General features: G+C 41.7%; 1 protein-coding gene across 11 annotated transcripts in view; it reads right to left on the bottom strand.

Moving 5' to 3' along the window:
* Positions 1-15580, bottom strand: part of SPIDR (scaffold protein involved in DNA repair) — a 508026-nt gene that overhangs the window by 336233 nt on the left and 156213 nt on the right. Inside the window, exon 1 of one of the 11 annotated variants that reach the window (XM_030795018.1) lies at positions 12013-12498. The exons of the other annotated variants lie outside the window; for them this stretch is intronic. The gene's annotated coding sequence lies outside the window, so the exon portion shown is untranslated. Of the gene's footprint in view, positions 1-12012; positions 12499-15580 lie in introns of those variants that run through there. 11 annotated transcript variants of the gene reach the window in all.

Here is a 15580-nt window from a genome sequence, read left to right as displayed (position 1 = left end):
GCATTGGGAGACTGAGAAGGGAGGGTCCCTTGAGGCCAAGAGTTTGAGACCAGCCTGGAAAACATAGCAAGATTCCATTTCTATAGAGAAAAAAAAAAACTTTTTTTAAACAGCTGGGTGTGGTGGCATGTGCCTGTAGTCCCAGACACTCTGGAGGTTGAGGTAGCAGGAGCCCTTGAGCCCAGGCGGTTAAGGCTGCAGTGAATTGTGATGGTGCCACTGTACTCCTGCCTGGGCAAAAGAGGGAGACCCTACTCAAAAAAATAAAAGAACATTTGTAACTACTTTTAGTTTTAAAAACTATGATATCAAACATATTGTGAAAAAATTTGTCACCCTGTTACTAAACAGAGATCAAACAACGGAGCCAGGGTGCAACCACTGCTGCACTCACATCTCCTGAATTCAGTTCTGCCCAGACCTGCCCCCAAAACAAGTAGGCTATGAACATGGGCCACCAAGTTAGGCTGCCCAATGTAAATCTGGCTCTGCTACCCACTGGCAGGCACACAGGGCTGTACCCATCCATATTCTCCTGTGTCCACACTGTCTTCATCTCTAAAGTAATGGAGAGCAGGACCTAACTGGAAGGGTAACTGTGGTTAATATACATGCAAAATGCTTTGAGTATCACTTAGTAATCGCTGCTCACCATCACGCAGATAATGAGCAAAGCAATGTTGGGAAACTGTTTCCTCTTTTAAAAAAGGAAAAATACAATGATTCGTGAGGATAAATAGAACATACTTTCCCCTTGCCTCTATAGCTGTCCATTCTCTATGCCACAGCTACATTTTAAAGTGCAGGTTTCCAAGGCATTACCTTGGAAGTGAAACCCAGCCAAGGCCTTCAGGCCCTGCATGATCTGGGCTCCCCTGCCCACCCCATGCCATTTCATCAAACCGCATTCTCTGCAAGGCCGTTGTGTGTAATACCTGTGCTTTTTGTTGCTCTTTTATTTTTTTATTTTTATTTTTTTTCAGACAGGGTCTTGCTCTGTTGCCCAGATAGGAGTGCAGTGGTGCGATCTCGGCTCACAGCAACTTCTGCCTCCCAGGTTCAAGTGATTCTCATGCCTCAGCTTCCAGAATAGCTGGCATTGTAGGCGTGCACTACCACACCTGGCTAATTTTTTTGTATTTTTAGTACTTTTTCACCATATTGGCCAGACTGGTCTCAAACTCCTGGCCTCAAGTGATCAGCTGCCACACCCTCCCAAAGTGCTGGGATTGCAGACATGAGCCACTGTGCCTGGCTCTTGCTGCTCTATTTTTTTTTTTTTTTTTTGAGACAGAGTCTCGCTCTGTTGCCCAGTCTGGAGTGTGGTGGCGTAATCTCGGGTCACTGCAACTTCCACCTCCCGGTTCAAGCGATTCTCCTGCAACAGCCTCCTGAGTACCTGGGATTACAGGTGCCCACGACACGCCAATTTTTGTATTTCTAGCAGAGATGGGGTTTCACCATGTTGGCCAGGCTGGTCTCAAACTCCTGACCTTGTGATCCACCCACCTTGGCTTCCCAAATTGCTGAGATTATAAGCATGAGACACCACGCCCCGTCTTTGGCTGCTCTTTTAAAGTCAAGCTCAATACCTTCTCAGTGTATCACAAAGAATCTTGAGATATATGTCTTTTATACTGAAATGCACTAGAAGGCACCAATAAGGAAGATAACATCGATTCTTAAAAGTTACAAGTAGGAGTTATAAAACAGCCCAACAAAGTTAGCTACCCAGGAGGGAAGAAAGGAAAAATTGACATCCACATATCAAAGATGTTAAAAATAAAATTTCTTAAGCCTAGAAAGATGTATTAGAATTCATTGAGGAGGGGTGGAGCCAAGATGGCCGAATAGGAACAGCTCCAGCCTACAGCTCCCAGTGTGAGCGACACAGAAGACGTATGATTTCTGCATTTCCAACTGAGGTACCGGGTTCATCTCACTGGGGATTGTTGGACAGTGGGTGCAGGACAGTGGGTACAGTGCAAAGAGCATGAGCCAAAGCAGAGCGAGGCATCGCCTCACCCAGGAAGCACAATGGGTCAGGGAATTCCCTTTCCTAGCCAAGGAAAGGGGTGACACACGGCACCTGGAAAATTGGATCACTCCCACCCTAATAATGTGCTTTTCCAACGGTCTTAGCCAACAGCACACCAGGAGATTGTATCCCACACCTGGCTCGGAGGGTCCTACACCCACAGAGCCTCGCTCATTGCTAGCACAGCAGTCTGAGAACAAACTGCAAGGTGGCAACCAGGCTGGGGGAGGGGCACCCGCCATTGCTGAGGCTTGAGTAGGTAAACAAAGCTGCCAGGAAGCTCGAACTGGGTGGAGCCCACCACACCTGAAGGAGGCCTGCCTGCCTCTGTAGACTCCACCTCTGCGGGCAGGGCATAGCCAAACAAAAGGCAGCAGAAACCTCTGCTGACTAAAATGTCCCTGTGTGACAGCTTTGAAGACAGTAGTGGTTCTCCCAGCATGCAGCTGGACATCTGAGAATGGACAGACTGCCTCCTCAAGTGGGGCCCTGACCCCTGAGTAGCCCAACTGGGAGGCATCCCCCAGTAGGGGCAGACTGACACCTCATACAGACGGGTACTCCTCTGAGACAAAACTTCCAGAGGGATGATCAGGAGCAACATTTGCTGTTCACCAGTATCGGCTGTTCTGCAGCCTCCGCTGCTGACACCCAGGCAAACAGGGTCTGGAGTGGACCTCCACAAACTCCAACAGACCTGCAGCTGAGGGTCCTGATTGTTAGAAGGAAAACTAACAAACAGAAAGGACATCCACACCAAAACCCCATCTGTAGATAAAACCACAAAGATGGGGAAAAAACAGAGCAGAAAAACTGGAAACTCTAAAAATCAGAGCGCCTCTCCTCCGCCAAAGGAACGCAGCTCCTCACCAGGAATGGAACAAACCTGGACAAAGAATGACTTTGATGAGTTGAGAGAAGAAGGCTTCAGATGATCAAACTACTCTGAGCTAAAGCAGGAAGTTCGAACCCATGGCAAAGAAGTTAAAAACCTTAAAAAAAGATTAGACGAATGGCTAACTAGAATAATCAACGCGGAAAAGTCATTTAAGAATCTGATGGAGCTAAATACCATGGCACGACAACTACGTGATGAATGGACAAGCCTAAGTTGCCGATTCGCTCAATGGGAAGAAAGGGTAGCAGTGATGGAAGATGAAATGAATGAAATGAAGTGAGAAGAGAAGTTTAGAGAAAAAAGAATAAAAAGAAACAAACAAAGCCTCCAAGAAATATGGGACTATATCAAAAGACCAAATCTACGTCCGATTGGTGTACCTGAAAGTGACGGGGAGAATGAAACCAAGTTGGAAAACACTCTACAGGATATTATCCAGGAGAACTTCCCCAATCTAGCAAGGCAGGCCAACATTCAGATTCAGGAAATACACAGAACGCCACAAAGACACTCCTCGAGAAGAGCAACTCCAAGACACGTAATTGTAACATTCATCAAAGTTGAAATAGAGGAAAAAATGTTAAGGGCAGCCAGAGAGAAAGGTCGGGTTACCCACAAAGGGAAGCCCATCAGACTAACAGCTGATCTCTTGGCAGAAACTCTACAAGCTAGAAGAGAATGGGGGCCAATATTCAACATTCTTAAAGAAAAGAATTTTCAACCCAGAATTTCATATCCAGCCAAACTAAGCTTCCCAAGTGAAGGAGAAATATAACCATTTCAAACAAATGCTGAGAGAGTTTGTCACCACCAGGCCTGCCCTAAAAGAGCTCCTGAAGGAAGCACCAAACATGGAAAGGAACAACCGGTAACAGACACTGCAAAAACATGCCAAATTGTAAAGACCATCGAGGCTAGGAAGAAACTGCATCAACTACTGAGCAAAATAACCAGCTAACATCATAATGACAGGATCAAATTCACACATAACAATATTAACATTAAATGTAAATGGGCTAAATGTGCCAATTAAAAGACACAGATCAGCAAATTGGATAGAGTCAAGACCCATCAGTGTGCTGTATTCAGGAAACCCATCTCACTTGCAGAGACACACATAGGCTCAAAATAAAGGGATGCAGGAAGATCTACCAAGCAAATGGAAAACAAAAAAAAAGCAGGGGTTGCAATCCTAGTCTCTGATGAAACAGACTTTAAACCAACAAAGATCAAAAGAGACAAAGAAGGCCATTATATAATGGTAAAGGGATCAATTCAACAAGAAGAGCTATCCTAAATACATATGCACCCAAAACAGGAGCACCCAGACTCATAAAGCAAGTCCTTAGAGACCCACAAAGAGACTTAGACTCCCACACAACAATAATGGGAGATGTTAACACCCCACTGTCAACATTAGACAGATCAATGAGACAGAAAGTTAACAAGGATATCCAGGAATTGAACTCAGCTCTGCACCAAGCGGACCTAATAGACATCTACAGAACTCTCCACCCCAAATCAACAGAATACACATTCTTCTCAGCACCACAACACACCTATTCCAAAATTGACCACATAGTTGGAAGTAAACCACTCCTCAGCAAATGTAAAAGAACAGAAATTACAACAAACTGTCTCTCAGACCACAGTGCAATCAAACTAGAACTCAGGATTAAGAAACTCACTCAAAACTGCTCAACTACATGGAAACTGAACAACCTGCTCCTGAACGACTACTGGGTACATAACAAAATGAAGGCAGAAATAAAGACGGTCTTTGAAACCAAGGAGAACAAAGACACAACATACCAGAATCTCTGGGACACATTCAAAGCAGTGTGTAGAGGGAAATTTGTAGCACTAAATGCCCACAAGAGAAAGCAGGAAAGATCCAAAATTGACACCCAAATATCACAATTAAAAGAACTAGAGAAGCAAGAGGAATCACATTCAAAAGCTAGCAGAAGGCAAGAAATAACTAAGATCAGAGCAGAACTGAAGGAAATAGAGACACAAAAAACCCTTCAAAAAATCAGTGAATCCAGGAGGTGGTTTTTTGAAAAGATCAACAAGATTGACAGACTGCTAGCAAGACTAATAAAGAAGAAAAGAAAGAATCAAATAGACGCAATAAAAAATGAAAAAGGGGATATCGCCACTGATCCCAGAGAAATACAAACTACCATCAGAGAATACTATAAATACCTCTATGCAAATAAACTAGAAAATCTAGAAGAAATGGATGAATTCCTGGTCACATACACCCTCTCAAGACTAAACCAGGAAGTTGAATCTCTGAATAGACATCAATAACAGGCTCTGAAATTGAGGCAATAATTAATAGCTTACCAACCAAAAAAAGTCCAGGACCAGATGGATTCACAGCTGAATTCTACCAGAGGTACAAGGAGGAGCTGGTACCATTCCTTCTGAAACTATTCCAATCAACAGAAAAAGAGGGATCTCCCAGCACGCAGCTGGAGATCTGAGAACAGACAGACTGCCTCCTCAGGTGGGGCCCTGACCCGAATAGCCCAACTGGGAGGCACCCCCCAGTAGGGGCAGACCTCATCAGGACAGGTACTCCTCTGAGACAAAATTTCCAGAGGGATGATCAGGCAGTAACATTTGCTGTTCACCAATATCAGCTACTCTGCAGCCTCCGCTGCTGATACCCAGGCAAACAGCGTCTGGAGTGGACCTCCACCAAACTCCAAAAGACCTGCAGCTGAGGGTCCCGACTGTTAGAAGGAAAACTAACAAACAGAAAGGACATCCACACCAAAACCCCATCTGTACGTCAGAAGGGGTTCTCCCTAACTCATTTTATGAGGCCAGCGTCATCCTGATACCAAAGCCTGGCAGAGACACAAGAAAAAAAGACAATTTTAGACAAATATCCCTGATGAACATCGATTCAAAAATCCTCAATAAAATACTGGCAAACCAAATCCAGCAGCACATCAAAAAGCTTATCCACCATAATCAAGTGGGCTTCATCCCTGGGATGCAAGGCTGGTTCAACATATGTAAATCAATAAACGTAATCCAGCATATAAGCAGAACCAATGACAAAAACCACATGAATATCTCAATAGATGCAGAAAAGGCCTTTGACAAAATTCAACAACGCTTCATGCTAAAAATTCTCAATAAATTAGGTATTGATGGGACGTATCTCAAAATAGTAAGACCTATGTATGACAAACCCACAGCCAGTATCATAGTGAATGGGCAAAAACTGGAAGCATTCCCTTTGAAAACTGGCACAAGACAGGGATGCCCTCTCTCACCACTCCTATTCAACATAGTGCTGGAAGTTCTGGCCAGGGCAATCAGGCAGGAGAAGGAAATAAAGGGTATTCCATTAGGAAAAGAGGAAGTCAAATTGTCCCTGTTTGCAGATGACATGATTGTATATCTAGAAAACCCCATCGTCTTAGCCCAAAATCTCCTTAAGCTGATAGGCAACTTCAGCAAAGTCGCAGGATACGAAATCAAGGTGCAAAAATCACGTGCATTCTTATACACCAATAATAGACAAACAGAGATCCACATCATGAGTGAACTCCCATTCACAATTGCTTCAAAGAGAATGAAATACCTAGGAACCCAACTTACAAGGGATGTGAAGGACCTCTTCAAGGAGAACTACAAACCACTGCTCAATGAAATAAAACAGGATACAAACAAATGGAAGAACATTCCATGCTCATGGATAGGAAGAATCAGTATCATGAAAATGGGCATACTGCCCAAGGTAATTTATAGATTCAATGCCATCCCCATCAAGCTACCAATGACTTTCTTCACAGAATTGGAAAAAACTACTTTAAAGTTCATATGGAACCAAAAAAGAGCCCGCATCGCCAAGTCAATCCTAAGCCAAAAGAACAAAGCTGGAGGCATCCACTACCTGACTTCGAACTATACTACGAGGCTACAGTGACCAAAACAGCATGGTACTGGTACCAAAACAGAGATATAGACCAATGGAACAGAACAGAGCCCTCAGAAATAATGCCGCATATCTACAACTATCTCATCTTTGACAAACCTGACAAAAACAGAAATGGGGAAAGGATTCCCTATTTTATAAATGGTGCTAGGAAAACTGCCTAGCCATATGTAGAAAGCTGAAACTGGATCCCTTCCTTACACCTTATACAAAAATTAATTCAAGATGGATTAAAGACTTAAATGTTAGACCTAAAACCATAAAAATCCTAGAAGAAAACCTAGGCAATACCATTTAGGACATAGGCATGGGCAAGGACTTCATGTCTAAAACACCAAAAGCAATGGCAACAAAAGCCAAAATCGACAAATGGGATCTAATTAAACTAAAGAGCTTCTGCATAGCAAAAGAAACTACCATCAGAGTGAACAGGCAACCTACAGAATGGGAGAACATTTTTGCAATCTACTCATCTGACAAAGGGCTAATATCCAGAATCTACAATGAACTCAAACAAATTTACAAGAAAAAAACAACCCCATCAACAAGTGGACGAAGGATATGAACAGACACTTCTCCAAAGAAGACATTTATGCAGCCAAAAAGACACATCAGTGGCCATCACAGAAATGCAAGTCAAAATCACAATGAGATACCATGTCACACCAGTTAGAATAGCCATCATTAAAAAGTCAGGAAACAACAGGTGCTGGAGAGGATGTGGAGAAATAGGAACACTTGTACATGGTTGGTGGGACTGTAAACTAGTTCATTCATTGTGGAAGTCAGTGTGGTGATTCCTCAGGGATCTAGAACTAGAAATACCATTTGACCCAGCCATCCCATTACTGGGTATATACCCAAAGGATTATAAATCATGATGCTATAAAGACACATGCACACGTATGTTTATTGGGGCACTATTCACAATAGCAAAGACTTGGAACCAATCCAAATGCTCAACAGTGATAGACTGGATTAAGAAAATGCAGCACATATATACCATGGAATATGATGCAGCCATAAAAAAGGATGAGTTCATGTCTTTTGTAGGGACATGGATGAATCTGTAAACCATCATTCTCAGCAAACTATCGCAGGGACAAAAAACCAAACACCACATGTTCTCACTCATAGGTGGGAATTGGAAAATGAGAACACTTGGAGACAGGAAGGGGACATCACACACCGGGGCCTGTTGTGGGGTGGGGTGGGGGGAGGGGGGAGGGATAGCATTAGGAGATATACCTAATGTTAAATGACGAGTTAATGGGTGCAGCACACCAACATGGCACATATATACATATGTAAGAAACCTGCACGTTGTGCACATGTACCCTAAAACTTAAAGTATAAAAAAAAAGAATTCATTGAAATATTTGGTATTCATATGCATTTTTTAACAAAACAAAACATGCCCTTACCCTAACACCTGACAATTGCAATCTTGTTCATTTATCCCAGAAAAATAAAAACATATGATCACTCAAAAACTGGTACACAAATGTTCACAGCACCTTTTATTTGTAATGACTCAAATATGGAAACAACCCAAAGGCCCTTCAGTCAACGAATAGTTCAACAAACTGTGGCACATTTGTACCATGGAATACTACCCAGCAATATGGAGTGTGTTACTGACATACCCAACAACTTGGATAAATCTCCGGGGAATTAAACTGAATGAAAAAACTCAATCCCCGAAGGTTATAAACTATATTATTCCATTTCTGTAACTTATTTTATTTTATTTTTTGAGACAGTCTTGCTCTGTCACCCAGGCTGGAGTGCAGTGGCATGATCTTGGCTCACTGCAAACTTCGCCTCCCAGGTTCAAGTACTTCTCTGCCTCAGCCTCCCGTGTAACTGGGATTACAGGCGCCTGCCACCACACCTGGCTAATTTTTGTATTTTTAGTAGAGATAGGGTTTCACCATGTTGGCCAGGCTGGTCTCGAACTCCTGACCTTGTGATCCGCCTGCCTTGGCTTCCCAAAGTGCTGGAATTACAGGCGTGAGCATTTTTAGATGACAAACTATGGAAATGTTAAACAGATTAGTGGCTGCAAGGCATCAGGGAGGAAAGTGGGAAAGAGATGACTGTGGCTATAAAGGGTGGCATGAGAATCCTTATGGTGATGCAACCTTCTGTGTCTGGACTATGTGACAGTCACATGAATCTACACAAATATCTTAGTACATCTTGGCTGCTATAACACAAAACCAGAGCTGTGTGGCTTCGAAGCAACAGAAATTTGTTTCTCACAGTTCTGCAGGCTGGGAAGTCCAAGATCAACGCTCTGGCAGATTCTGTGCCTAGTGAGGACCTATATTCTCACAGATGGATTCTTCTTGCTGTATCCTCACACAGTGGAAGGACGAGCTAGCTCTCTATGGTCTAATTCCCGTCATGAGGGCTCCACCTCATGACCTAATCACTTTCCAAAAGCCATACTTACCTCCTAATACCATCAGATTGGTGATTAGGTTTCAACATATGAATTTTGGGAAGATACAAAAATTCAGACCACAGTAACAGGTGATAAGATTACATAAAACAAAAAATACACACAGAAGTAAATGCATGTAAAATTGGTGAAATCTGAACAGGGTCAATGGACTGTATCAGAGATCACCATCCTGGCTGTCCTGTCATTCTACAGTTATAAAAGATGGCATTACCGGGGGAAACCGGGGGCATGGTACAAGGGATCTCTCAGTATTATTTCTAACTGCATGTGAATCTACAATTATTTTTAAACACAAAGTATTTTAAAAGGGCAGAATAGGCCGGGCACAGTGGCTCACACCTGTAATCCCAGCACTCTGGGAGGCCGAGGTGGGAGGATCACGAGGTCAGGAGATCGAGACCATCCTGGCTAACGCGGTGAAACCCCATCTCTACTAAAAATACAAAAAATTAGCCGGGCATGGTGGCGGGTGCCTGTAGTCCCAGCTACTCACGAGGCTGAGGCAGGAGAATGGTGTGAATCCAGGAGGCGGAGCTTGCAGTGAGCTGAGATCACGCCACTGCACTCTATCCTGGGCAACACAGTGAGACTCTGTCTCAAAAGAAAAAAAAAAAAAAAAAAAAAAACGGGCAGAATAATGTGTTAGAGACATTCAAACATTTTAAATCGTTTGATCATTTATCCCAGAAAAATAAAAACATATGTTCACTCAAAAACTGGTATACAAATGTTCACAGCACGTTTTATTTGTAATGACTCAAATATGGAAACGACCCGAAGGCCCTTCAGTCAAAGAATAGTTCAACAAACTGTGGCACATTCGTACCATGCAATAGTACCCAGCAATATAAGGGAGTGGGATACTGACATACACAACAACTTGGATAAATATACAGACAAAAACAGACCTCTCAACCATGGGGTAATTAAATACTCCCCAAATGGAAGACACGTGGAAAGAAAGATCTCAAGCTAAATCATTATAATCTACAGATCAATTTTGTAAGCCATAATTTCTCATCGCTGAAGCAGATAAGGAGAATCTTAGTTTGACATGCTACACTTAATATCTAGAACAAAATTTAAGAAGTGATATTGTAAGGAACATTCCAAATAAGTTATGTTTTGGTTTGAGCCAAAGAAAAAAAATCACCTTTTTCTCCCATCATTCTGGACCACCAGTCATACATGTCTAACTTGGTAATTTTCTATCCAGACAAGCAGAAGACACTCTGTCAACTACATACTTGACAATTTGATCAATTCACTATAGTGAGTAGCCAGGATGACAATGTCTAGTGAATTCTATGTATATTAATATCAATAATTAAGAAGACAATCTGCCACTTCCCATCAAAATCGTAAGACTTTAGCGCATCCTATACAGTTCCACAATTTACAGTCTCTGCAACCTTCAAACCTATGTCCTATGCTTAGCCAATTAGTGCTGTCTCAAGAATATGATACAGACCTACATTTTTAAAGATTTTTTCTTTTTTTTTTAAATTTTTTTTTTTTTTTGTATTTTTAGTAGACACGGAGTTTCACCGTGGTCTCGATCTCCTGACCTCGTGATCCACCCGCCTCGGCCTCCCAAAGTGCTGGGATTACAGGCTTGAGCCACCGTGCCTGGCAAGATTTTTCCCAAAAGAAAAACATTTGTATTAGTATTTCTAATTTTGCTAATTCCTTAATCCCTTGTCTTCTTAAGCCTAACTTTCTCCAGCCCAAACAGATTAACTAATGAAGGTCTGCAGAGATTAGCAAATAAGAACTTCGACTTGACAGTTCAAATGTGGGCTTGGTCATCTATAGCATATACTCAACCTATGGTTTTTTTCATCTGAAAAATAAGGAAAGCAAACTCTTTTAGAAGATTACTTTGCATACTAAATGATTTAATACCTTCAGCATTGTACCCACCAACATCAAACCTCCAAACTGTGATACAACAATGAGGATCATGTTGAAGGGGGAAAGAGGACAGATAGAACCCAAACTATTTAAGAATTTATGATCCAATTCAAAGTTCGCCCATGTTTTGCTCCTACTTGGAAGACATTTACAATTTGTCAATACTATAATGACATCAGCAAACTTCAAGACAGCTACCTGAACTAAACATACAAAGTCCAATTTGGACTATTTGGTTATTCCCCACTAGTAATATGAAGAGGAAACTGGAAGAGGATTAAAATGATTATTTTCATATGGCAGAAGAGTGGCAGGGTTTGAAAGAGCATGGCACTGGGAACCAGGAGGCCTCGTTTTGGCCCTGTCTCTTCCTTGGCTAGATAATCAGAGCAAGTCACCTCCCTCCTCTAGGCAATCTGCCAAAGAGGAGCTTGGACTGGAAGGTCTCTAAGAGTCCTCACAGAATTAGCATTCCATCTCCTCATGTGGAAAAAGGAAACAAAAGCGCTGCATGAATGTCAATGCAGTATGCAAATGATATCTTCAGGTTCTGGCCTTTTAGGCCTCCAGTAGCCAGAGTCCTGTGTGCCATGCTCCTCTTTTCCATCTGATAGTTCACCATCCACCACAACCCAACACAAAGCTAATGTTACAACTAAGAACTAAAAGTGGCCTTCCTGAAACCCAATAATGCAAATATTTATATCCAGTTGAAAGACATTCAAGCTTACCATTCTCTCATATCATTACTTCAAAAGAAGGGAGTCAAAAGAAGGAGGAGCCATTTGAGAATTTAAGTGGCAAGGAAATATTTTTCTGGTTCAAACAGAACAAAAGAAGTTTATAATGCATAGAACCCCAAACTAAATTGAAAGCAATGAGTGACACACAAATTAAACAGAAACTATTTAGGGATGGAGGGAGGTAGATTATAAGAAGACAGTGGTCACTCCAGTTCCATGTCACTCACATTTGAGAGGTTAAATATACACATGCAAATACTTATAAACAGGAGAACATGAAGAATCATTGAAAGACTAAAATGAGATAACATGCTGTAGAATGACGAACAGTTCCTGCTGATTTTTATGAAATAACTCTGGAAATAAAATAATCACGAGTTAAGGATATCGCTGGTAGTGTGCTACTGACTGTAGCCCATGTTGGCCAGAGTGATTAGGATGATTTCAAGCAGGGATTCCTGTCTCTACCAGATCAATGAAAGTCATTTTGGGCATTTCTGGTAAAATACTGGAAAGAAAGCATTCTTGTTATTGGACTTGAAGAGGAGAGTTACCACACAGAGAATGACTGCCAGCCTTTTCAACCAATATGCCTGAAGCATGGTCTCTGTGGCATTCAATTACAAGTACCATTAAATTCTTTTTTATGTTTAAGCCAATGTGTTATTAAGACTTCCCTAAATACTAAATAACAAATGGAAGAACATCCCATGCTCATGGGTAGGAAGAATCAATATCGTGAAAATGGCCCATTACTGCCCAAGGTAATTTACAGATTCAATGCCATCCCCATCAAGCTACCAATGACTTTCTTCACAGAATTGGAAAAAACTACTTCAAAGTTCATATGGAAACAAAAAAGAGCCCACATTGCCAAGTCAATCCTAAGCCAAAAGAACAAAGCTGGAGGCATCATGCTACCTGACTTCAAACTATACTACAAGGCTACAGTAACCAAAACACCATGGTACCGGTACCAAAACAGAGATATAGACCAATGGAACAGAACAGAGCCCTCAGAAATAATGCTGCATATCTACAACTACCTGATCTTTGACAAATCTGACAAAAACAAGAAATGGGGAAAGGATTCCTTATTTAATAAATGGTGCTGGGAAAACTAGCTAGCCATATGTAGAAAGCTGAAACTGGATCCCTTCCTTACACCTTATACAAAAATTAATTCAAGATGGATTAAAGACTTAAATGTTAGACCTAAAACCATTAAAATCCTACAAGAAAACCTAGGCAATACCATTCAGGACATAGGCGTGGGCAAGGACTTCATGTCTAAAACACCAAAAGCAATGGCAACAAAAGCCAAAATTGACAAATGGGATCTAATTAAACTAAAGAGCTTCTGCACAGCAAAAGAAACTACCATCAGAGTGAACAGGCAACCTACAGAATGGGAGAATATTTTTGCAATCTACCCATCTGACAAAGGGCTAATATCCAGAATCTACAATGAACTCAAACAAATTTACAAGAAAATAACAAACAACCCCATCAACAAGTGGGCAAAGGATATGAACAGACACTTCTCAAAAGAAGACATTAATGCAGCCAAAAGACACATGAAAAAATGCTCATTGTCACTGGCCATCAGAGAAATGCAAATCAAAACCACAATGAGATACCATGTCACACCAGTTAGAATGGTGATCATTAAAAAGTCAGGAAACAACAGGTGCTGGAGAGGATGTGGAGAAATAGGAACACTTTTACATGGTTGGTGGGACCGTAAACCAGTTCAATCATTGTGGAAGTCAGTGTGGTGATTCCTCAGGGATCTAGATCTAGAATTACCATTTGACTCAGCAATCCCATTACTGGGTATATACCCAAAGGATTATAAATCATGCTGCTATAAAGACACATGCACACGTATGTTTACTGTGGCACTATTCACAATAGCAAAGACTTGGAACCAACCCAAATGTCCAACAACGATAGACTGGATTAAGAAAATGTGGCACATATACACCATGGAATACTATGCAGCCATAAAAAGGATGAGTTCATGTCCTTTGTAGAGACATGGATGAAGCTGGAAACCATCATTCTCAGCAAACTATCGCAAGGACAAAAAACCAAACACCACGTGTTGTCACTCATAGCTGGGAACTGAACAATGAGAACACATGGACACAGGAAGGGGAACATCACACACTGAGGCCTGTTGTGGGGTGGGGAGAGGGGGGAGGGATAGCATTAGGAGATACACCTAATGCTAAATGATGAGTTAACGGGTGCAGCACACCAACACGTCACATATATACATATGTAAGAAACCTGCATGTTGTGCACACGTACCCTAAAACTTAAAGTATAATAATAAAAAAAAAAAAGACTTCTCTAAATAATAAGACCAGGCAACCTTTATGTTTGCCTGGCCTTCAGGGTGGTCAAATGAGCTGTAAAGATTATTATTTAATGTCATAATCATTAATATAAAAAAAAACCCAAGAAACAAAGTCGTAAGTACAACAATGGATTGACCCACAGATATGTATAGAAGAAACAGTGACTGCGCATGGTGGCTCACACCTGTAATCCCAGCACTTTGAGAGGCTGAGGTGGGTGCGTCACCTGAGGTCAGGAGTTCGAGGTCAGCTTGGCCAACATGGCAAAACCCCATCTCAACTAAAAATACAAAAATTAGCCAGGCGTGATGGCAGGCACCTATAGTCCCAGCTACTCGGCGGGTTGAGGAGGAGAATCGCTTGAACTCAGGATGCAGAGGTTGCAGTGAGCCAGGATCATGCCACTACACTCCAGCCTGGGTGACAGAGTGAGACGCTGTCTCAAAAAAAAGGTAAAATAAAATAAAAAAAGAAAAAGTATTCTTGGATCGTACATATTAGGTCATCCTGATACATATATACGTATTTCATATTAAAGTACCTAATGCAAGAATGTGAGAGAAGGCAATTGCTAAGTGACAGCTGGGAAAGGAGTTTTTTGTATTTTTTTTAGAGACAGGGTCTTGCTGTGTCACACAGGCTGGTGTGCAGAGGTGCGATCATAGCTCACTGTAACCTAGAACCCCTAGGCTCAAGCAATTCTCTCATCTCAGCCTCTCGAGTAGTTAGGACTATAAACGTGTGCCACCACGTACGGTTAATCTTTAAATTTTTGCAGTGAATGGGTTTCACTACATTGCCCAGGCTGGTCTTGAACTCCTGGCCTCAAGTGATCCTCTCATCTTGGCCTCCCAAAGGATGGAGATTACAGGCATGAGCCACCACAAATGGCCTCGGAAAGGATTTTAAAAGGAATAAATGAGGTAAGAATTGAAAAGTCTTCTAAAGAAATGTGTAATATAACAGTTGAGAACATAACAGTTCAGTGATCTATTTAGTAGAATATATTATTGGGAATGAGGGGATCAACTCTAAGCATAATGTTTCTTAAATTCTAGCATGTGCAGAAACCACCTGGGAACCTATTAAAATGTATATCCCAATGATCCCTCAGGAAAGACTAATAATAGTTGGTTTGGAATACATGACTGGGCCCACACCTACCCATCCCCCCACTCTAGTGGAGGGAA

The sequence above is a fragment of the Nomascus leucogenys genome, chromosome 16, assembly GCF_006542625.1.
Source record: "Nomascus leucogenys isolate Asia chromosome 16, Asia_NLE_v1, whole genome shotgun sequence".
Classification (NCBI taxonomy): domain Eukaryota; kingdom Metazoa; phylum Chordata; class Mammalia; order Primates; family Hylobatidae; genus Nomascus; species Nomascus leucogenys.
This window is presented reverse-complemented; position numbering and strand designations above follow the sequence as displayed.